The 22,082-nt window shown below is 39.9% G+C and overlaps 1 long non-coding RNA gene across 1 annotated transcript; it reads left to right on the top strand.

Moving 5' to 3' along the window:
- Nucleotides 1–8,011: 8,011 nt before the first annotated feature.
- LOC121961979 lies at nucleotides 8,012–21,482 on the top strand. The gene is made up of 4 exons (XR_006107102.1): nucleotides 8,012–8,069; nucleotides 12,442–12,479; nucleotides 17,757–17,833; nucleotides 21,413–21,482. It is a non-coding gene; the product is annotated as an uncharacterized LOC121961979 (long non-coding RNA).
- Nucleotides 21,483–22,082: the final 600 nt, after the last annotated feature.

The raw sequence follows: 22,082 nt of genomic DNA, 5'->3' as shown, positions 1-22,082 counted from the left end.
TGCGACACACATAGTGTGTAAAAATGGCATTTCTTTTTTTTTTTTTTTTTTAATGTTCAAGAAAAGATCAAAAGCATATGCATTTGGCCATCAGCTTCTAAAGCTTATGTTTACAAAAAACTATATATGGAATGCAAAGTGTTAATCCATGGAAATGTACAATTCATGCAAATGTACAGTTGGCTTATGTGTAAAGCTACAGTTTGTGCAAGGTTAACTCTATAGTGGAAGAGGTTGAAAACTGAAATGACGAATCCAGGTGGTGGCAAATCCCTGAAATCTAGAATTGTGCACGGCATGTTCACAGCCATTGCCTCTCCAGTCCAGACGTATTTATACAAGGAAAATCTCTCCAGTACTCTTAATTTGCACGATGACATATAGTCCACATTACGTGCCTTGCCTTTGAATATAGAGACATCACTACACTTGTTTTTGCTGCATTTATCATTATAGAAAAAAATTAACATTTTTATGATAAGAATTGTTTTGTACTCTGAATGAAATTGTTGATTTTTAACTTCATGTACTACTCTATCTCACAGTTACATTGCATATCAAGGCTGTGTATAGTTGCCGTTTTAAAGTTTGTAATCAACCAGCATTTTTTTTTCAGTATTTTGGTGGTTTTTCTAATAACCTATCATCTTTTTGTTTTCCTTATTCTTCAATGCTCATTTTGTTCATCTTCCAATTACTATTGTGGAGGGTGGAATTCAGAATTATGAAAATTATGCAATACCAAGTTTTGCCTATGTAGGTAGTGCTTATAGATGCGTCAATTATTAGAGGCTAGTTTGGAGAATAGACAATATTGTAATGCATTTATTTTGTTGATATCGTTGTTTGTCGTTGTTGTTGTTGATGATGTTGTTGTTGTTGTGGGTGTTTTCCTTTTTTATTGACCAAAGTGGGGACTGCTTTCTATGCAGTGTATGACAAGGTCTTTTTTTTTCTTTCTTTAGCATATAGGCCTACCGAATGACGGTGAGACGTGTTCCAGTGTATTTTGAATTTGGGAGTTTTAGGGGGAGGGGTGGTATTTTTCTAGAAGTACTTATAAGGAAAAAAAATGCACCCTTGGTCTTTCTACGGCTGCAAAGTCACTGATTGGTCTACTGTGACTCTTACTTTCAACTTTCCACCTGGGGTGCTAGCATGTGACCTTGAAGGAGCTCATTTTTCACAGGAGAGACGGCTTGACTTGAGTATGACAATCATTTAAAGAAATCATTTTTGCGTTCCGTCATAGATCCCTTAAAGCTGCAACCGACGACGGATACCGTTGCACGCTCGTATAGAACACTACGCCGTACTATTGTAGACGTCACCGAATGCAATTCCCAAGTAGATGCCTTAAACACATCAGTGAAGTGGCCTGTGACCTGCGCAACAATCACACACCGACTAATGCTCGTGAGACCTGTCCAAATCAGTTCCAGACAGGCTCAAGCAAGCCTTTAGAAAGTATTTTATAAGTAGTAGATTTGTATAAATGTATATATGATATGCACATATGTCAATTCCCGAGATCCCCAGCAGAGAGCCCAGTAGAGTATGTTAAATATTGGAAGCATGGTGTTTTCTAACTTCGTGGCCCAGTAGAAGCTTAAATAGAATCCACTAGAAGAAAAATATAGCACTTAACTAGCACATAGGCAATCGTCTTCTCCCCCGTACAGTGTTTTGAACCTAGTCTTAAAATAAATCTCTCAGGCGTAATACAGGGCATTATTTATATCAATCATTATCTTACCATTTTTGATGTAAATTCTTACAGAGAGCAGCTGCTCTGACACCTTTTTTGCACTCTTTCCCTACAATCGTGAAAGAAATGTTCCCCTCACAGAGAGGCGGTATTACCAGGAGCTCTCTGCCTGTAGTAAGGAGAGGGCCAAGGAGCAGAAAACGTTTTTAAAACAATCCTCAAGTCAAGCTCAATCTCTCCATCTTCACCCAGATTTCTTATGCAGAAAAATTTCAACAAAAAGTCACCCCGTTCTATGTGCACTGTTCTGTCTTTTTTGTTGTTGTTTTATTCTTTTTTTTTCTTTTAATAGAAAAACTATAAGTGCTTTGCAGCCTTTGGCCATTGGAGACCCCACTGACGTGCATTGTCCCCAAGTGTGTTTGTAAGTGGGCGTGTGTTTGCCTGTGTGCGTGTGATAAAAAATGTGTCAGGGTCACTGTGCTGTTGGTGTTTATTTGAATAGGAGACTGTACATAAAGGTAAATATCCTGATTGCGTCGATAGCAGTAGTCTGTGGGGTTGAACTCTGCTTTGGCAGCTTGAGTGTTCGTGTGCATGCGCGCGTGTATGTGTGACTTTGTGAGCTGGATGTGTGATCGAGTGCCTCTGACACTACACAATGAGAGAAGATGAGGGTCTTTCTATTGAAAAAAAAAAGCCTGCCGTAGGACAGGAGTTTGTACACTGTAAACTTTCTCGAGAGTTTTCCTCTTAAAGCCCTTATTTGTAAATCTTCAAATCTGGGGAAAAATGAGTCAATTCCATTTTAGGAAAAAAAAAATTTGGCTATTTGTTTTGGAGGCTGGATTTGAGTTAGAACTCTCCAGGTTTCCCCAATTAATAAAGTGTTTTCATCAGTTGTATTCCTGTATGTGGAGTCAAAAAAATATTCTATAAAGATCCATAAATATTAAAAAAAAAAAACACAACAACAATGAAGGCTTTTTTATTCTTATTATTATTATTTCTGATCTTGGTTAGTGCATAGATATTTCCATTTGGGAAACACTTCATGAATATTTGAATTGTTGTTCTTTCATTAGTGTGGCCATAGCGAGTGTGATGTGATTTATCTCTTTTTTTTTTTTTTGCAAATGGGTGTGAATTCTTGTCCAACAAGATCTTGGTGTGAGTGTGTTTCTTGTAGCAGCTGGGAGGTGACTTCACTTAACCAGTAGAAAAAAGGCCCCAGATTGCACCTGACCTTAAGCGAGAAGCAGGGTAAAATCTGCAGCGTTGAGCTGTTGACTTCAACCGTATGCAGACGACGCTCTTATATATCTCTTTAAAGATCAGTAACAACATCCAGGCATCACTCATTTTGCACATTCCACATGCTGTCTATGCCTGATGTGATGTAGGAAAGGCTTCATTCACACTACAAGCAAACATTACATTAACTGCAGGTGCTTCAGAATTGGGTACTGTACCTTCCAGCTGATCAGAGCTCGTGTATTTGGGCATGTATTTCTATCGCTACGCAGGGTGTGAATGTAGCCTGTTGAAAAGCTCTTGAAACTATAAAATTTTAATCAGTGTTCCACCCATCAGAGAGAGCCGTATTCAAGGCAGATTTTGACACTCACGACAACCTTATTTTAGAAAGTATTATGTCATTGATCGCTGCGATCATCATGAAACAGGACAACTTTATGCAAGGAGGACCTGTGGCACTCATGCAATATGCGTGATTTTTCCTTTTAACTGAATGTCGCGCACTCTGCAGGGACTGAGAGGGCGAATACATGCAGACTTAGAGGGAAAAAAACTTCATTTTCATCCTACATGAGCAATACACACCTTCCATACGTTGGCTAGCTGCTAGTCACTTGGCATCAGGTTGTAATAAAACATGAAAAACCAGCATTTTTACAGGATGTAACATTCACCAAAAGAAGACAAAAAGATAGCAATGCAGTGCCTGTTCAAGCTGTCCAAGTGTCTATTGTATATAATTGTAAAATGTGATAGACTTACTTTCATATGTGACAAGAAAAACACCATATCACAGAACAGAATGTGGCAAACTCATCTAGAAATATGCTCTTTACGACTTCTTTTTTGACTGTTTTCTTTCTTTCTTGCGATTTATTAATTATGTCAGCACACAATGCCCACATCAAGGTTGTTGAAAATTTGAGAGGAAATGTTCATTCTTGTTTTTGCTTCTTTTCTTTTTTTTGGGAGGGGAGTGGGGCGGAGGGGTCAGTGCTACATTAAGAGCAGCCAAACGATGGAATAATGTCTTTTCTTAAGATTAGTCACCAGTTTTCTCTGCAGGGCTGATTTATTTTTGGGTCTTGTGGCACTTTTACTTCCCTCTGCGCACACATTTCTACTTCATGAATCATGGTGGAATTATATATATATAATGAACAACAACAACAACACCAACAAAACAATATGTAAACAGTCTCCAGTAGTGATCGTAGTTACACTGCAAGTGTGTGCAAAGGTCTATGTATGTATCTGAATGTACGTTTTAGAGGACTTTTTGGAAACCTTTTTTGTTTTTTATCTTTTCATTGACAGTTTAGGAGCCACAGGTGTCCATTGTGAACTGTATAGCGAAGGCCTTGATATCCCTTCTTTTATTGATTTTAGAAACGCCGAGCATTAGGCGATGCCTTCAAGCTGGTTACATTTGGTGCAGGGGCTAAAATTGCCACAAGATTAAAATCAGTGTAAATAAAGGCTCAACTTTTTGTGATTGTTACTGTTATATCCAGCCTATACTGCTAGCAGCTGTTTTTACTGCAGTCAATTACTGGAAGTGGATATATTTCCTATGCAAAACTGTTTAAACAATAAAATGAGCTATGCTACAAAAAGGACTTTTATGTCATGCCTCATTCTTGTGTTTGTTTTATTATATTTGATTTTGAATGATTGCAATTTGAGACCTAAATATAAAAGTTCCTGTTTGAGGTCTAAAATCAGATTGAGTTTGTGTCTGATGAACAGGTAAACTGACACATTTCTGCGCTCAAGCCAGTTGGCTGGAAATTGTGGGGAAATACAAAAACCATTGAATTGTATTCTGTAATTTTGGGACTTTGCAAAACATTATAAGGATGGAGAGAGGGTCAAGAAAGGGGAGCATTAAATTGTTTTTTTTAGATTTTGCTTTGGCAGTTTATGCTTTATTTGATAGAGACAAGGCGAAGAGAGGGGATGACATGCAGCCAAGGGCCTCGGGCTGAACTTGAACTCCTGCTGTTGTGGCAAGGACTCGGCCATAATGGTACGCACTTTACACAGTGAGCTACCAGGGCGCCCAGCCTCAGGATGGGTTATTTATTTTTTTCTTTTTCCGCATCCCAGAATCATTCTTCTCTTGTGAGATTTATCAGGGAGTAAAAAAGTTTCATAACAAACATGGCTTTGGTTTGGATATTTAACGTTGCACTCTTTGGAAGCTGTGTGGAAGAGATGTTTTCGGCAGGCTCGGCCATGGGACTTTGACTTTCTGTTATTGATTTGACTAAACTGGGCATCGTCTGATCTAATTTGTATTTATTTTTAGTACGTGGAATTCATGGTTGGGGGGAATAACTGTAGTTCTCAAGTCCATCTGAAGCCACAGAGCTGTCAATAAAAGTTTACTCAGCTGCTCTTTCTTCAAAATAGTCTGGCTACGAATATTCACAGTACTGTTATGTTTCCCATATGTATTATTTTTAGAAGTTTTGTCTAAATTAAGAAAAGAGTTTACAGGAATTCTATTAATTCAAGGGATGGTCTTGTTTTTTTTAGTTTTTAGAGGCAGCCCATTTATTTTTGCACAGTGCTTGAAACAGATGGGTGGAATGACTATCTGTAGTCTAGTGGAAGATAACAGTTCAGGATCACCTGAATCTCTGAAACCAGACTGCATAACAAGGTTAGTGCAGGGGTGGAATAAGGACAGTGCCAAATCAGAGGAAAGACGACTATTTGACTTTAAGTATTAAACTAATTGGATTTCGTTGATTCTCAGAAGTGTGCCTGTGACAGTTTTCCCTGAAAGCAAACATTGGTTTTCATGTCCTGGAGCGATCCCATGACCCCACATACCCATGCTCCACAGTGGTATTACTCCAGCTAATCTACTGTAATACCCCAATCCCCGAGGAATGGGAGACAGACTACAGTGTTTGGACCACAGTAGTCTACTGGGACCTCGGAGGGTCACACAAGGTAACATCCATCTGGGTCACTGTGTCAAGTACATGAAGCTCTGATCTAGTAAGCCTTTCTAATGGGATTGAGGACATTGAAGGAGGCAAAAGTCGGGCTAAAGCGCCAATTAAGTCTCATTATGGGCCTGTGTGATGGGCTCAGGGCTCAGCTGGACACTTGATGACAACAACGGGCACCATCAGCGGTGCCCACAAGACCAGGCACCCTGTCCGCTGCAGGGGCGCCCTCCTAATGGCCATTGGAGGCACTGCATGCTGCACATCAAGCACAGAAAAGCCCACCTGGCCTCGGGCACAAACCAGAGTTCATTTGGCTATCATTAAAGAGGACCAACAATGTGGCACGCTGATATAAAATTACCCGATCTATAATGGTAATCATCATGCCATTTATCAAAATTGGCCAGTTGAGTCAACATCTGGCTTCAATAGGGGGCTCTAGTCGGTGAGGGTCTTGGCAGCGTCTTGTACCCTACATATTTTCCACTCTCTTTTATCAAGGCCTGCTGTCAGTGATTTGACGAAGCTAAATAGATGATGATTTGGCCCTATTATGTTTCGCAGGGCTCAAGCAAAGGGGATTTGTTGATTGCCTTTGTGTTTGTCCAGTTTTTTTCCCCCTTCTTTACCCTCATAGATCCAGGAGAGGTAACGGCGCCTTGCGGTTCTCCAACGTGCGTCTGACTGTGTACCAAAGAGAGGATGGAGAGGGGGGGGAAGCACAGCGAGTACTCTCACACAGCCCTGTTAGTGCGGAGGCTGGACTGGGCTGTTGGACACGAGCCAATGCCAGCACAAAGAACTCTGTCACATCCCCAAGTTTTATGGGAGGAATATAATATTCATCTTGTGTGCTGTTGGAATAAGGTAATGAATTAATCGGATCCTTTCGTCTTTTGGCATCAAAGTATGAGTGTAATGCACTTTATCTAGCAGGAAGTCATTAAGGCAGAGTTTGTGCGGATTTTTCATTGGTTTATGACTAAGGGAGAATTTATATTCTTAGTGTTTGGTGTGGAAGTTGTTGAGCTCATGATTTCAATACAAAAGGGAATCAAAATAACTTCTTTGAAATAGATTTATTTCTCTCTTTTAAAAATATTTCCACAAGGGTAGAGTCAGTAACCAGGGCTCAATTTAAAGGAGTAGTCAAACTTTTCTGAAGATAAACCAAAAATTAATATTTTTTTTTTTTTTTAAAGACAAGTTGTGTTTCATTTTGTTGTTGTTCTTAAAAATATTTTTGGAGCTTTTGGCTCTATTTGACAGGACAGCTCAAAGCTTGAAAGTGGGATATAGAGGGGATGACAGGCAGCAAAGGGTCAGGAGTCCTTGTACAGGGGGGCAACCGCTCCACCAGGCAAACCACAGAGCCAAGCAATCGGGCTGTTTCCCCCAAAATAAGCCAAAATAAGCTAAGCTAAATGCATGAAGTATATAGTATATTTTCTATGATTTTAGGTACCTATAGGTTTGCTCTATCAGCATTTCATTGTACTTGTACAGTGACAATACAGATATGTATGTATGGTATAGCCTTATTCTGTAACTTTTAAGTGCATTCTTGCACAACGTTCAAAAAGTTGAGTGTGGAACGTCACCTTGTTGCCTACATAGCATGTGGGGGAGGATCACAAACACATCTCAAATTTTTGAAATTTTTATAGTACTTTCATTTTTCAATAACACAAATAATTTCAATAATGAAATAACACAAAAATTATTGCTTTATCACTGGGCATTGATGTCACATGTGTTGTGGTATAAGCTGCATGATCTAGAGGCATTACATTTGGTGTTTATATTGTTGTCTTGGCTGTGGAAAATTTTAGTATTATTGGGCATAAACAGAATGATTTATCTGGTGTAATGTAAATTAGAGGGGATTTTATATGTTCGACATGTGCTTTATATGTGTTTGTTGGAATTAAATGGTTATTTTTGTTAAAATTTAGGGTACAGTGTTGTTTCGTGCTAGTATCAGTAGTATCAGCAAACCGCCAGCAGATATCAGTAGCGCTCCCGAGTAGAGAGTGGAAATCTCGCGAGAAGAAGTTAGACAGCGACAATCCCGGGAAGGCAGAAGATGCTATCTGGAGAATATCAATCTTAAAGCAATAATTTTTTTCACTTTGCAGGTAAGCTGGCAATACTATTTTAGTATTCGGAGTTAAGGCAGTACTGTCAAGGTACTCTGGTGACAGCGTGTTAAGTTTTGCAAGTGTGTATAAGTGTTTCACCGTATTAACCGTGTTAGCTAGCAGGTTAACATTAGCAGCTAATGTACTGTTAAGGCTGCCTTATTAGTGTAGTAGGAGTTAACTTGACAATGAGCCCTCGTGAGGGAGCCCATAGTGCTCAAATTGATATTGTGTATAATCTGTTGCGACTGTTTATGATGATTTATTCACTGAAATTGTGTTGTAGTAAGCTAGGAATGAATGAGACAAATTACACAAGAGTTTTAAAAATTATAAAATAGAGGGCTAGCTTAGTTGGTGGAGCGCGCGCCCCATGTTCGGGGGCTGCGTGTCCTCGTCGCAGTGGCCTTTTGCTGCATGTCGTCCCCACTCTCTGGTCCCTACACTCTGTCATCTCTGCAGCCTTCCTGTTAAAAGCACCAAAAAATATCTTTAAAAAAGAGAGAAAATAAATAGAAATGGTGTAATATTTACTCTTGTGCATTAAAGGCATTTTGTTATGGTTTATGGACAAAAAGTGAGACAGTGAGAACCTCTGTGTAAGAAAGGAAGCAAAAAAAACCTGTTAATTAACTTAAGCAATAATTTTGTGGTTTGCAGAGAATCTTCATGTCATTTTTAGCACTGGATTGAGCCTGTGTGACAGCATTATATTTGTAAATATTCACAAAATGTGGCAGCTGTCATTAGGGCTCCCACAGTCATGGAAAACCTGGAAAAGTCATGGGATCTCAGTTTCAATTTCCATGCCTGGAAAAGTCATGGAATTAGTAAAAACCACTAAAGGTGTCGGAAAAGTAATGAAATTTAGTTCTGTGTAATGAAATTGTTGCAGTAATCCATTGTGGATAACCTTCCATGTAATGTAACATAAATGCATATTTATTTTGTGAAACTGTCAGTGTTTTACCATTTTTTACATGTCTTCATTTCCCCATGTTCATTCTCTCTGTGCATGTATGCCAGCTAGCTGAAATTATGAAAAGAGTTTGAATCTGAATGTTTGATTAATGCCAGGCGAGTAGGGCAAGAAAAACTTTTCTTTTTTATTATGGGTCCATAAAAGTCATGAAAAAGTTTTGAAATTTTGTCCATAAAAATGTGTGGGAACCCTGTGTCATTTACTCGGTAGATCAGCCGGTGATAGCCTGCCAGTATTAGCCATGGACATTCATAGGTATAGAAATGTGCCATGAAACCATGTTCATTTTTAATGAAATAAATAAATAATACAGAAGAAGTCACTGAGCAGCAGAAGAAGAAAAACTAAAAAATCTTGTGGGCGTTATTACCAGTAAGTGCTGACTTGCCATATTTGATTTGAGACCTTGTCAAAATTTGCGCACTTTGCAAGTTCGTACAGAGTGTACAGTGGACACAGTGTACTACATGTAATTGTGCTAACAGAAGTATCCGAAATGAGACTGCACTAGCTGCAGCCTCATATTTCACATACAAATGAAAGTGGTGCTGATCTTCTGATCTAACTCTCTGAAAAACAAGTGAATAAGAATTATGACAGTTGAGTATGCTTCACTAAAATATACTTGGAGATATCCAAAGGGCAAGAAATTTCCCGAGAGCCCACCTCTTTCGATGAAGAACTCCAGCTTTCGTGAAGGAACTCTCAAGATCTCAGACAACAGCCTGAGTCTGTTTGCAAAAATGTAGTTGAAGAGAGCTTTGGGAATAAAAGAGGGCTGTCTGAAAATGCGCTAGTCCTAAATAGTACTCTTGGCTCTGTGTATTCCCACACAAATTTGCATAAATTTCATAGTCTAAGTCATGGACTGCGGCTAGAGCGTGTTATTAGTCTATCTTTACGTGGTAGTACAGGGCGATCACACTGAGGGTTGTTGTTATCTCATTGAAAGCACCCTGGTATTACACCCAGCGGATTGAGAGTGGGTCTTAAGATCGTGGGATTTGTTCACATAGTAAAGCATGTCTGTTTGGATGCGCAGAAAAGAAACAGGTGTTCAGTGTGTGTGTGTGTGTGTGTGTGTGTGTGTGTGTGTGTGTTTGTGTGTGTGTGTGTGTGTGAGAGAGAGAGAGGGAGAGAGGAAGCGAACTCATGTGTGCGTCTTTGTGTGATGTTTGTTCGTACATGGGATGAGAACACGCTGTTCATGTGTGTATCTGTGTGTACATGTGTGTGTGACTTGACAGAGGGGTGGGGGGTGCTTTATTGAAAAGTACTCCTCTCCTCCCCTGTTCAACATGCTGGATTAGCACCAGCAGTTTCCCATGGAGCCGTCCCTCCCAGCCCCCTGGCCATTTGCATAAGGCGCAGACAGGCGGAGATGTGACAAACAAACCTGGCACACACAGCGCCGGCTGCCTCCTTTACATGAACTCTTTGCCTCTTCCTCGCTACGACAAGAAAGAGACACAAGATAGCGCTCAAGCAAACCCACCTGCGTACACTCGGCACCATAAATGACCTGCTTCCTGAGTCCAAACTCTATAGTGTAAATAAAATTAAAGGCAGCGCCACACTGGGGCTTGAGGCCTGTATTCTTGCTGGTGATCATAGTGATTCACAAGTAAAGAAAAGCAAAGGGCTGAAGGAGGTGAGAAGGGCTTTTCATTGCTCTGTCATTTGGACAAAACTCCCCTGAATCAAAGTATCCTCCCCCTCATTTTTCTCTTCCTCCAAGATGGTAATGTTCACCTTAAAACATCTTTACTGTACTGTAGCTACATAACACAGCTCTCTGCACTGCTGTCCGGCCGCCAAGTTCCTATCAAGCCCCTGATTTATGGTGCTTGATGCATTCCTTGGCCCTGGCGAGGAGGCAGTTTAGCTGAAATATGAGAAGAGATGCAGAGAACACACTCAGAGTGTGTTTTAGTTTAGCTTGCCTGTGCACTGCAAAGCTGCTGCAGCCTGAAAATTTTTGCAAAACCTGAGAGACAACTTGAGAGATTTTTTTTCTTTATCTTTAGATGGCAAAATATGTCAGCAATGTGCCATAGTCTGTGCGCCTCATCAGCATGTCCTGTTGGGTGATAACAAAAAGAAGAACTGTAACCCAGCTGTCATGAAACCCACAAAACCCCTTTTGTTGGTTGTGACATGCAGCTTTCAGCCTCCTAAATTACATTGGGATTAAAAATGTTAACTACAACTCTTGCCTTTTCCTGTCCACTTACATGTAGAAAATTACATGCAGGTGTATGGAGGGAAAAAAGATCAACAACTTTACAGTAGTATTTGGCTGTAAATGGCTTTCTTGCTTGGCGCGGTAAAGACCTGTAATCAATCAAAAAGGCTTTAAGTAGCTGTTTGTCTTCATTTGGGTCTTAATGTAAAATTGCTGATAAACTGAAATCTGATAAGCAGAAACAGACATTTCTGAAAAAGGAAAAGTCAGTATGCGAAGCGTTCGCTGAGCGCCTGCGCTGCTTTGTCTGCTCCCAAGTTACAACAGTGTGATTACATGCTTTATTAAGTGCTGAAGTGCTCTCCCTGAGTAAAAGCAGATGTCACCACAAGGTCTGTCACTGAGTCTGGATCGAGGTGCCTGTGGTCAGTGTCTCAGCCCGCTTGCAGCTCCCTGTGGTTTCCCATCAATTCAGCACACAAAATCATCACCAAACAGAGTGGGTGAAAACCAATTTTTTTAAAAATCACTGCATGTTTCTATTATACTGAACATATACAATATCAGTATACAGTATGCTCAAAAGTAAAAAACAGACAGATGTTTTCTACTGCACAATAATGTGGCCTGGCATAAAGTGAGTTAATCTGCTGGAAAAGGGAAAAGGGACCAATGCAAATATGCAGAGAGCTGCACCAGAGATCAGTTTATTTTTTGTTGTTTTCAAAGTTAAGTGTCATTGGGAATAAGGTAACCAACCATAATGGTTTTTTAATGTACTAATGTGAACTTGAGCAACACACTGCATCCCTACCAGCTCCAGGGCTGCTGGTCTAGATTTGACCTTTGACCTCTGTATTAAGGAGAGCAAATGAGTGGTCTCCATATTATGCCACACACTCATAACTCTGTTGGATTTAGTTTACCTTATTAAAAAAACCCACGCATGTCATAAGGAAAAGAAACTACATTAAAATTGAGATTCAATGAATTAATGTGAGATGTTTGCCTTTTAAATAGTTTCTTTCTGGTTTGTGCTTGCTTGATAATGTGGATATGTGTCTTTCTTAAGACTGACCTGAGGTTGATTGCCTTAATGTCTAACACCTGTCCTCGTTAGTGTAAATGCCGGTCACATGACTGTTGTTCTTCCCCTGAAGACGGCTGTGTGCTGAAATGTTGATGTTTTTCTTTTTTTCAAGGGCCGCCTGCGAGATAGTACAGTACCTCACAAGAATAGGTGAGTGTTTCCCCTCAGTTTTTGTTACATCGCGTAACACTGTATTATATTAGCATATTTCATATTAAAATCACCAGTTTGTCACCACTTTTAAGGTGAAAGGAGATGTCTCATTGATCAGCAGAGACATAGAGCGGGGCAGGACAGGGTCTGTATGCCAGGGCACAATGCAGTTTAAATATGAATATTACATCTGTCACAAGTGTTGTGATTTGTTTTTGTCTTACTTGGCATTATTTAAAGATATTAACGGTCAACTATTAATTGATCATAGAATATTTTTTACCATTTACAAAGGCTGGTCTATATTTCAATTTTGCTACTATTTGTTTTACTGCCCTGCATATCAGGGAGTCTCCCCTCATGTCGGCCCAAAGAGGTTACCAGTGGTTACAGCCAATGAGCAGTGCTGCTGTTTAGCTCCCACAGCCCAAATGGTTTGCATTGTTAGCCAAGCAGTGGACACTGGCGGGAGAGCAGGGGGGCGTTTTGTTTCTGCATGTTAACACAGAATAACACTGCATGTTAAACTTAAAAGCAAGAAATTTACTAACCCACAAAAAAAATTCATGAGCTCCAAATGGATAACACTTTGAAATGTGGTGCTAAAGCTCAGTGAGTCGTTGGAGGGCTGAAGTAAAAGTAAAGACCTTTTGTATTTCACAATATTTTGCTTTTTTTTTCTATAAAAAAACTCCCAAAAATCATTACTTACCAATTAACTTCTTTTACCCTTTTATGTAATAAAGGATTGACTATTTGAAAAGCAACTTCTGCACCCAAGGCATTTACCCCTGAGAAACTAATGTGGGTATAGAAACAGTATACAGCATCATGTCTGAGAAATAAATCTGGGAAATTTGATATCAGAATGATTAAGTTTTATGCCTGAACCCAACTGGGCCCAACCAAACCCGTTAGGTACAGGCTTTGTTGAGCTGTATTATCCAATTCCTCTGTTCTTTTTTTTTTTTGCTTTTGTTGTTTTTTGCATACCTTATAGTCGACCCATCTTGACTCCCGCCTCTCATTATTGAGGAGAAATGTTAAATCTCTATTTGATATATTTAGTATATGACTTTTTGGGCTGTGGTGAAGACTCAGTATTAGAGGGTGCATGCTGTAGATCTTTCTCAAATATCTCTTATCTCACTAAAAAGACTTTGTAATGAATGTTTTAATATTAATTTTTGCTTCGTGGAAATTCAGGCTTTAATTGGGCTTGGGTGGGCACGGGGTCGTGCTCTGACAGAAACTATGCAGGGTTGTGTAAGGTCAGGCATAATTTTTTTGGGCCTGATCATAGCTCCAGTAAGAATATTTCAAATCTAATATAACAACACTATTTAAAGTCTTAAATTATGTGTTATTCTGCTTTAATCTGACTCTTACCATGTGTGCTCCCTGTGTTTCCCAACACTGGGAGGGAACAATGTTTAGGGTTTACCTACCATAGTATTAATTAATCATTGCACATCTGCAAGTGTGTATGCCCATTTTGGTGCCTGTTATGTTTGTTGACTCATATGTGTGTGTGTGTGTGTGTGTTTGTGTTTGTGTATGTGTGTTACAATGGTACTATGGCACTTTGGCACCTGCGCTACATTATAAACCTAAAGGCTTGGATAATAAGCTGCAGGTGCACTCCTGGCAAACAGAGGAGATGCTGGGGGGTGGCAGTGCTGGAGTGTTTTTTTTTGGGTGTGTGTCTGTGTGTGTGTGTGTTGAGGGGGGGTCACCTGCTGTTGCCGGCTGGCTCTCTACATTAACAAGTATATGACATCACTCTGGCGCCTATACCTTGCTCTAAACAGCACGATGACCTGACTTTTTTAACTGCGGAAACGACACAACTTCCAGGAAATTGGCTTCAAAGCGCGAGAAACCAACTCTTTTGTCCATCATTTCCTCCAGTCTGTCACACTGTCAATAATTATTGATGTTAATTACTGTGATGATTAGGGTAATTTCTTCATAGCTGTGTTGGCAGGTACGCAAAGTAAAGATGGGCTGATGGAACAGACCACAGAAGGGGCTTCTCTCATTGACAGCATAGAGTCGAAGTGACAACCAATAAGGAGGCAATCTACTTCATGAAAATCTAATTATATGATGAATGGTGCGATGTATGGACTCTGGCACAGTAATATTGCACTCCCACCTGTGAAAATACTAGCTGGAATAATTGTTTATGTTGGGAGGAAGCTACTTCATTTATATAATGCAAGCAGGTTTGCGTTAGTAAAGTATGGCATCCATAAACCTCATGTAACCCTGCAGGTACTGCTGCATATTCATTATGCATTGTACAAATATATGGTTCCTGCACCGTCTTTCATTCAATATTTAAAATGTGACAAAAGATGTTTTCCAGTCTCTTAGCTTATAAAGAATAGTGCCATGCTTGAAAATAACATCCACAAAATCTTTTTCCAGCTTTTTTTCCTGTAGAAGATTGATGAGTAAAATTCACATCATTATAGCTTTCGAATCCCTCACCTGCTTAACATTTACTGTACTTTATGCTGAAGCCCTCTCTGTTAATGGCTTCCAGACTTCATCTTGGCTGAAGCACATCAGTGTGATTGAGCGAGAATTCTGCTCTGAAGCTGCAAACTGTAACCGACTTCTACTAAGAAATGTTAGTATGTTTTATGCTGGACTCATACAATAAGAGTTTTTGCTTTAACCCCTTGAAACCTGAGCAAATAGGCTTGATTTCTTTAAAAAACATGGAAAAAAAGCAACAAGCAACTCAAGAAGTAATCACACAGAAATTAGCGAGAAAAGTAGGAGATAAAACCACAAGGAAAAATAAAGGAAAATTAAGAACAACAGGGAAATTACCTGAAAAAACATGTATAATATACAGGCAAGGGACAATCAATGAAAATTAGCTCCCTAGCTAACTCATTTGTTTATATATAAATAAATGTACACTGTCACTTTTTTGCCCCTTTTTAAATAAATAAATTACAATTACGATTATGCTAAATAATTGTAAATAGCCCTGTTTGATTATGTTAATATGAAATGCAGTTCTCAAGAAAAAAATCCCTTGCTCAAAAAAAAAAAAAAAATCTAAATCTGCAAACCTCTTGCAATATGTGGGACATTTCTTGCGAAGTTGCTCATTGTCTCTTTTTCCCATGTTTTTGAGAGAAATCAAACCTATATGCTGAGGGTTCAAAGGTTCAAATAGAAGGCATCTGAATATAGCGCAAGAAAAATGGTGTCAATCCAGGTTTCAAAGGTTTAAACTTTTCTTAAAGGGATAGTTCATTTTTTTTAAGTGGGGTTGGATGGAGCACTTATCCACAGAAATTATAATACATATAGTGAATATCAGTCGGCATGCCCCCAGTTTGTAGAAGCAGGCTGGAGTCCAACATGGAAGCTAAGTGATGTGGCTCAGCAGCAAAATGTATTTTAGCCACCTATATTTTCACAGCTTTACCTTTCCGTCAGACCACCCATTCCTACGGTAAAGACGTCAATGGCCTCAGTTCCAGACTCCATTGACAAAAACAATGATTTTAGCACCCTGAACATGGGACATGCTGCTCTACTGCTGCCTCTATCAGATAGTTTGTGTTATTCTGTGACTCTGGTGAATCCCAACTAACCCTTTTAAACATCAAAGACACACACTAGTGCAGTCAAAATCACTCTCAGAGGCAGCAGTAGACCAGCAGCTCCTGTGTTCAGCAGTGTTATATCACTGTTTTTCTAAATGGAGTGTGGCTTTGAAGAGCGTGATATAATGTTCCCGTTTATATCCTGTTTATAGCACCACAGAGTCCCGTTTATAGCACTGTTGTACAATGTTCCTGTTGGAAATCACTGCCTGACCTCAAGGTGAAGAAGTGAAAATATTCTAAATATAGCATACACTTAACCCTTTGAAACCTGAGCAGATTGGGTTGACTTGTTTCAAAAAACACGGGAAGAAGGCAAGAAGAACTGACCCAAAAATTTGCAAGAAATTAGGAAAAAGTACATGTAAATCACCTGGAAATTAGTTAAAAAACTTAAAACTTAAAATAATTTGTAACATACTTTTAAATATGTTATTGTGATAACTGTAAATATAGTTTTCTGTTGTATCTTTTTAATTTTTTCCCTAGACATTTTCCCTAGCTTTTCAAAATAATTTTCTAAATCTTCCAATTTCTTGCAGTTCCTGAAACATTAATTACCAAGTTGCTCATCGCCTATTGTCCTACGTTTTTGAAGTATTTCACACCAATTTGCTCACTTTCAAAAGTTTAAATACATGTGAAAGGTATCTGAAAGCAGCACAGGTAATGTGGCGTCACTGTCGGTGGTGTGGTTTTGCTGGCCCCTCCACATCAGTACATTGCTTAGCCTCCATGTCAGCTCCAGCCTTCAAACTGGGCGTGTTCAGGCTCACATCTACTATGTAATACACGGTCTATGAATAAGTACCCCATACAACCTCACTGACAAAACAACTTTACTACCCCTTTTAGCTTTTACTTTGGGGATTAAGGTTGAATCTTCCAGGATTTCAAGGATACACAGGGTCCCCTCACAGTTCTCTGCATTGCATTTTGGTTTTAACTGTAAGCATCTTAATGTTAACAAAGACCAGCAGCACCTGAAACAGGCTGTCTGGTTGTGAAGCATATCAAAATGACACATTTTAAATCCTCGGTTTAGAAGTAAGGTAGCGAGGCAGCATACAACATATGGCACCCTGTGTTCAAACCTGGCAACAGGCAGCGGACTAACAATGAAGATTTCCTCTAAATGAAACAAAAAACCCTTCAAAAAAGGACCATCATTAAAAGGGCTGCAAGTGTAACCTTCACTTTCATGTGCCCATGGGAGTGAGCGCGACAAGAGAGGGAGACTTTTTGATTCTTTCGGCTGCATTTAGAGAGAGACTGAACATGCAACTGAGCTCTCGGATCTTCTCATCCACACTTTCCCATATGGCATACGGATCTGGGTGTAGATGGAAGGATAAGACGAAAAAAAGAAGAAAAAGAAAAAAAGAGTCCCATATGTGTGTCTGTTTCTCTTCATTAGCTCCCAGCCAAACAGAAGTACCTCCTCAGCAGCTTGATTGAAATTAATGTTGTTAAAAATGTCAAGATGGATGCAGTTCATTTACACAAGGACTTGACATCACAAACATAAATGTTCTCAGAGATTTTGACATTGCCTCCAAACAAAAAAAGCTTACATTTATAAAATGCATACAGTGTTTAAGTTGTGTTAAAAACATTCACCTTGATGTCTCTTCCGTAGAACACCGCTGTTGGTAAATGAAAGAGGGAAGAAGTGTTAAGACCAGTCAAACAGCATGCCTTCCATTCATACTGCAGGTGAGTGACATGCAGAGATAACCTGACATGACCCTGACATGATTTTTACTGCAATATACAGCTTATTGCAGACTATTCCTGGAATTTATATACTTTTTGAGCAGAAAGGATTGCAGCCACAAAGGATGGTGCTGATAACAGCATGATTTGCGCATCACTTACATCCACTCTCTGCAAGATATTTACTAATGTTACAGCACAAACATGGCCATAAAGTTTTGCAGCTGAGTGCAATTTGCCCTTTTTTTTGGCGTCTGATTGCAATTATCCATGTGGCAAAGTATAAATGCTCCCTTTGTACCATGAACACAGTAGGTAGAACAATGGCAGATGGAAAAAGTGAACTGATGAGGTGCAGAGGCCTTACTCAAAACTTTGGGCAAGGAATTAAAATATGACAGAGAGAAACTGTATTTGGTTTAGTACTGAGTGTGACACCTTTTATAAGTGTGCTTCAGTTACCACCAAGTCTGAAGACATTAATAATTTCACTGTAACTGCTTGTGGCTTGCACAGATATATATATATTTTTGCAATAGAAAGGGGTTGATTCCATGCTACATGTATGCATATTCAGTCCCTTCTCATTTGCACTAGCGTGTGATATATATATGCCAAAGGTGCCCTGTAGTGTCTCTATCGGACACAATGGGTTTTTAACTCACTCAAAAGTACACATCCAGTACCTGACATTAAGAGGAAGTAACGTAGTATTAAAAAGACTTTGAAAGTCCATGAAGGATGGACAACAAAATGGGACTTTCATCCCATGAACTATGTGTCTTGTGTGAAATGTAGTTATAACTTACCAATATGCAATTACATAGTCGTCACACACTGATATTACTCACTTGATTTACATAAACGTAACTATTGGAACTCAAATTATGATCTTTTTTTAAACTTAACTGTGTAATTTGTTGCCTAAACCTAACCTCTTGCAACAAATGTTTCAAGTGTGCATCACATAAATTTGCTGAAGTTGTTATCAGATGCACAGAGAAAGTATTTGATGACCTTGGAATAAAAATGAGATACATATTGACATATAACATAAATTAAATGTGTGAAAATAGCACAGGAACACCATTAGGGGTGAATTTCACCCTTTGCAGATACTCTGAGAGTTACATTTCTTTTTGTCTTTTTAATGCAGGATTACTAGTTGTAAAAGCTGTGCATTACGTCTGTGAATTGCCCTTCAGTTTTTTTATTATGCAACTTTAAACCAGCCTTAATAGATTTTTTGGCCACTTGAGGACAGTACTATTTATGAAGTCGATATGGCTGAACTGTTAGCAAACAGTTGCCTTTTTATACATTAAGCAGAGCAGCATTGGTATTAATTTGGAGTCATGTTTGTGTCCACCTGATGACTTTGAGCACAATATCGACTCTCCTTTTAGCTCTCTTTTGGTCTCTATCAACTCCTGAGGGAACTTTCTGGGTGATCATTTTCTGTGGGTTCTTGACTGCAAATGACACTTTATGCATTACGCATAATCCTGTGATTTATTATTTATATGCAAATATTGATTAGAGCAGCTTTAAAGCACATAGAATTTTAAAAATAACTACACCATATGAAATTCCCTAGATTTTAAGGAATAAACACCTCGCTGCGGTCGGTCCAGTAAAAGCCCAAAAACTTTAGGATTCCAAGCCAACTACTTAGGTTCAATCCATTAATGCCACAGCTCCGTTCCCACCGCAGTGACCCCTCCCTCTGCTAGCTACCAAGTCTAGACAAAGTACCCATTGTGTCGTTGCCCTCATTCTTCCTGCAACACCACGAACACCCTTTTAAGAATTTCCCTATCCCCGCCCCTGTGAACCTAAATTTAGTCATATAGAACCACATCTAAATTTGAAAATATAGATTTTTGATTCATTATACATAATGACTTGCCAAAACACCACTTATCTGAGTAATAAATTGGGTCTGACCTCATTATCTGGATTAAGCACTTAAAAGTTACCTGGGGTGTTAATGCACTGTGTTTTCCAATCAGCGTGTCCAGTCCTGTGACTTCTTTCTCCTTGTAGTTGATGAGACTTCTGGAAGCCTTTTTTCCATTTCTGTCCAGTTTTGTTGGTCTTTTTACCTTCTCACCTCAGGTTTAAGGTGAAACTTGTGTTAGATTTGGTTGCTGTCTGTCATCAAGTGGGCATCTTTTTTCTGATGATTCACTGAATTAGACCCCTCTCAAGGGGCTCAACAGGAAATTCCAGCATCCTAAACCCATCCACTTCTGACAACCTGCAATATTTCTTGCCACACGGACACCATCAATTTGCACATGGCCTCCCTTTGACACCTTTTGCCCACGTCCCTAGCGGGATGGGGATAAATCCACAGTTACCTTGAAGAAGGTGTTGACACTGGGCCTGGCACCAATGAATTGCACCGTTGCCTCAATTAGCTGCTCGGTATCTTGTGTCAGAGCCATGAGGACAAGGCGGCGATGTGATACCCTGCGCTAGAGGCTCTGTCGCTTACCTGGTGGCCCCATAGTGTGTCTTAGCATATCATATGCCAGCGCATGCTAACGCATACACGCTCAAGGCTCTTTTTACATGGATTCGGCAGAAACACAGCCACGGGGGCCTCCAGGTCCATGACTCCTCCTTGGGCCAGGAATGTACCTCTCTAACCAGGGCCAGGCCTGACGGGGAATAAGTAACAACTGATCTGATGTAAGATATTCTCTGGAAACCGGTAGTTGCCAGCAGGATTAAGGTTAAGGAGCATTCCGGTGCTAGATCAGCGCTTAGGGGCATCTTGTAGCTCGGAGGAAGTAGTGCCGGCAGAAGGGGGCGAGTGTACCTCCCTGCTACCCCCTAGCCACCCTCCTCCAACTGCCATCTGATGTGAGGTAACATGTGAGGGCGAGCTTCCATCTGTCCACGGTATACGCTAGCAGAAGGTGCAGCTAATGAGGCTTGATTTGCTGCTGCACCTGCCTCCAATCTGGGGGGTGATGGTAGTGGTGGTGGTGGTGGTGGTTGTGTGTGAGGTTTTGTGTGTGTGTGTGTGTTTGTGTACTGGGGATGCTCTATCTCACCAGGCTCTCCTCCTCCTCATCCACCCGCCCCCTCTCCCCCTCAAGGTGTAATCATTGGTTAGCTTGTATGGGAGCGCCTGCAGGTTGATGGACCCTGGGAATTCATTAGGAAGTAGGTGAGGACTTGGGTTGAAAGGGCCTTTTGACCTGCCTCCAAACACCCTCACATTACGAAGCAGAGGACGATTCAAAGGGAGAAAGGAGTCAGCCAACTTGTCGATGCGTCTTCACTCCTAGCACCATAGGGTGTTTAAAAAGGAAACATTTTGATGCTCATATTGCTTCAGCAGCTTCTTTTTTGACTTTTGCAACAATTCCTTAAGAAATTTAGCACATTCAGAATCAGTTGTTGCATCAGGATCTGTGACTAGTTAAAGTTTATGAAATGCAACCAAAACAAGATAATTCTTAGTGGAAGATTAGGTTGTTTTCCTCCAGATGGTGTGAGGGGGAGGTGTTATGTCCACATGTTAAATGCAGCATGTTTATCCTCCTCCTCTGTTCCCTGTCACAGATACCATTTGACACAAGAGCTCTTCAGGGGCCAGTTATTCCAGGCCATTGAATCCAGATCAAAACCAGCCCTCTGTTTTTTTGTGACTCAGTGTTCAGCTCCCCTTTTTTCTTCACAATCAGTAGCTTCTGGAACCGAGAGGCAAAATCCTCACCGCAGCGCTGCATTATAAGCCACAAATATGAACAGCTCTGTGGACATTGTGTGTGTTTCAGGTCCTGTATTTTGTCAGTCTTTCTTGTAAAATGTTGCATTTGGAGAAAACCATGTGGTTTTATGAAAGAATTTTGGAGGAAAAAAAGTACACTCTTTGGCTTATAAATCCCTACATTGATAATTTTATTTAAAAGGTAATTTTGGTATTTTTTTAAGCCTGCACCCTACTTTCCTATGTTTTTGTGTCAAAGTGACTTATGGGAACAGTTTTTTAAACTGGTTCAGTATTGAGCGGGAGAGATAAAGCCAGCAGTCTAAAACAGGCTAATGTTAATTGGCATTTGTGCACTGCCTATGTATGCCCATTAAAAAGTGCTTGTTTTTGCCACTGACAGGCTCAAATTATTATTTTAAGCATCAGACAACATTATGGAAAATAACCCTACAGAGATAGACCTTTTGTTTGTCCAGGGGCAGCCCCGAAAATGCCATCGCCAAACCCACCAGACTGCAT

Source organism: Plectropomus leopardus, chromosome 23 (genome assembly GCF_008729295.1).
Source record: "Plectropomus leopardus isolate mb chromosome 23, YSFRI_Pleo_2.0, whole genome shotgun sequence".
Lineage (NCBI taxonomy): Eukaryota > Metazoa > Chordata > Actinopteri > Perciformes > Serranidae > Plectropomus > Plectropomus leopardus.
Note: the sequence above shows the minus strand (reverse complement) of the source record. Positions and strands in the feature narration are given on the sequence as shown.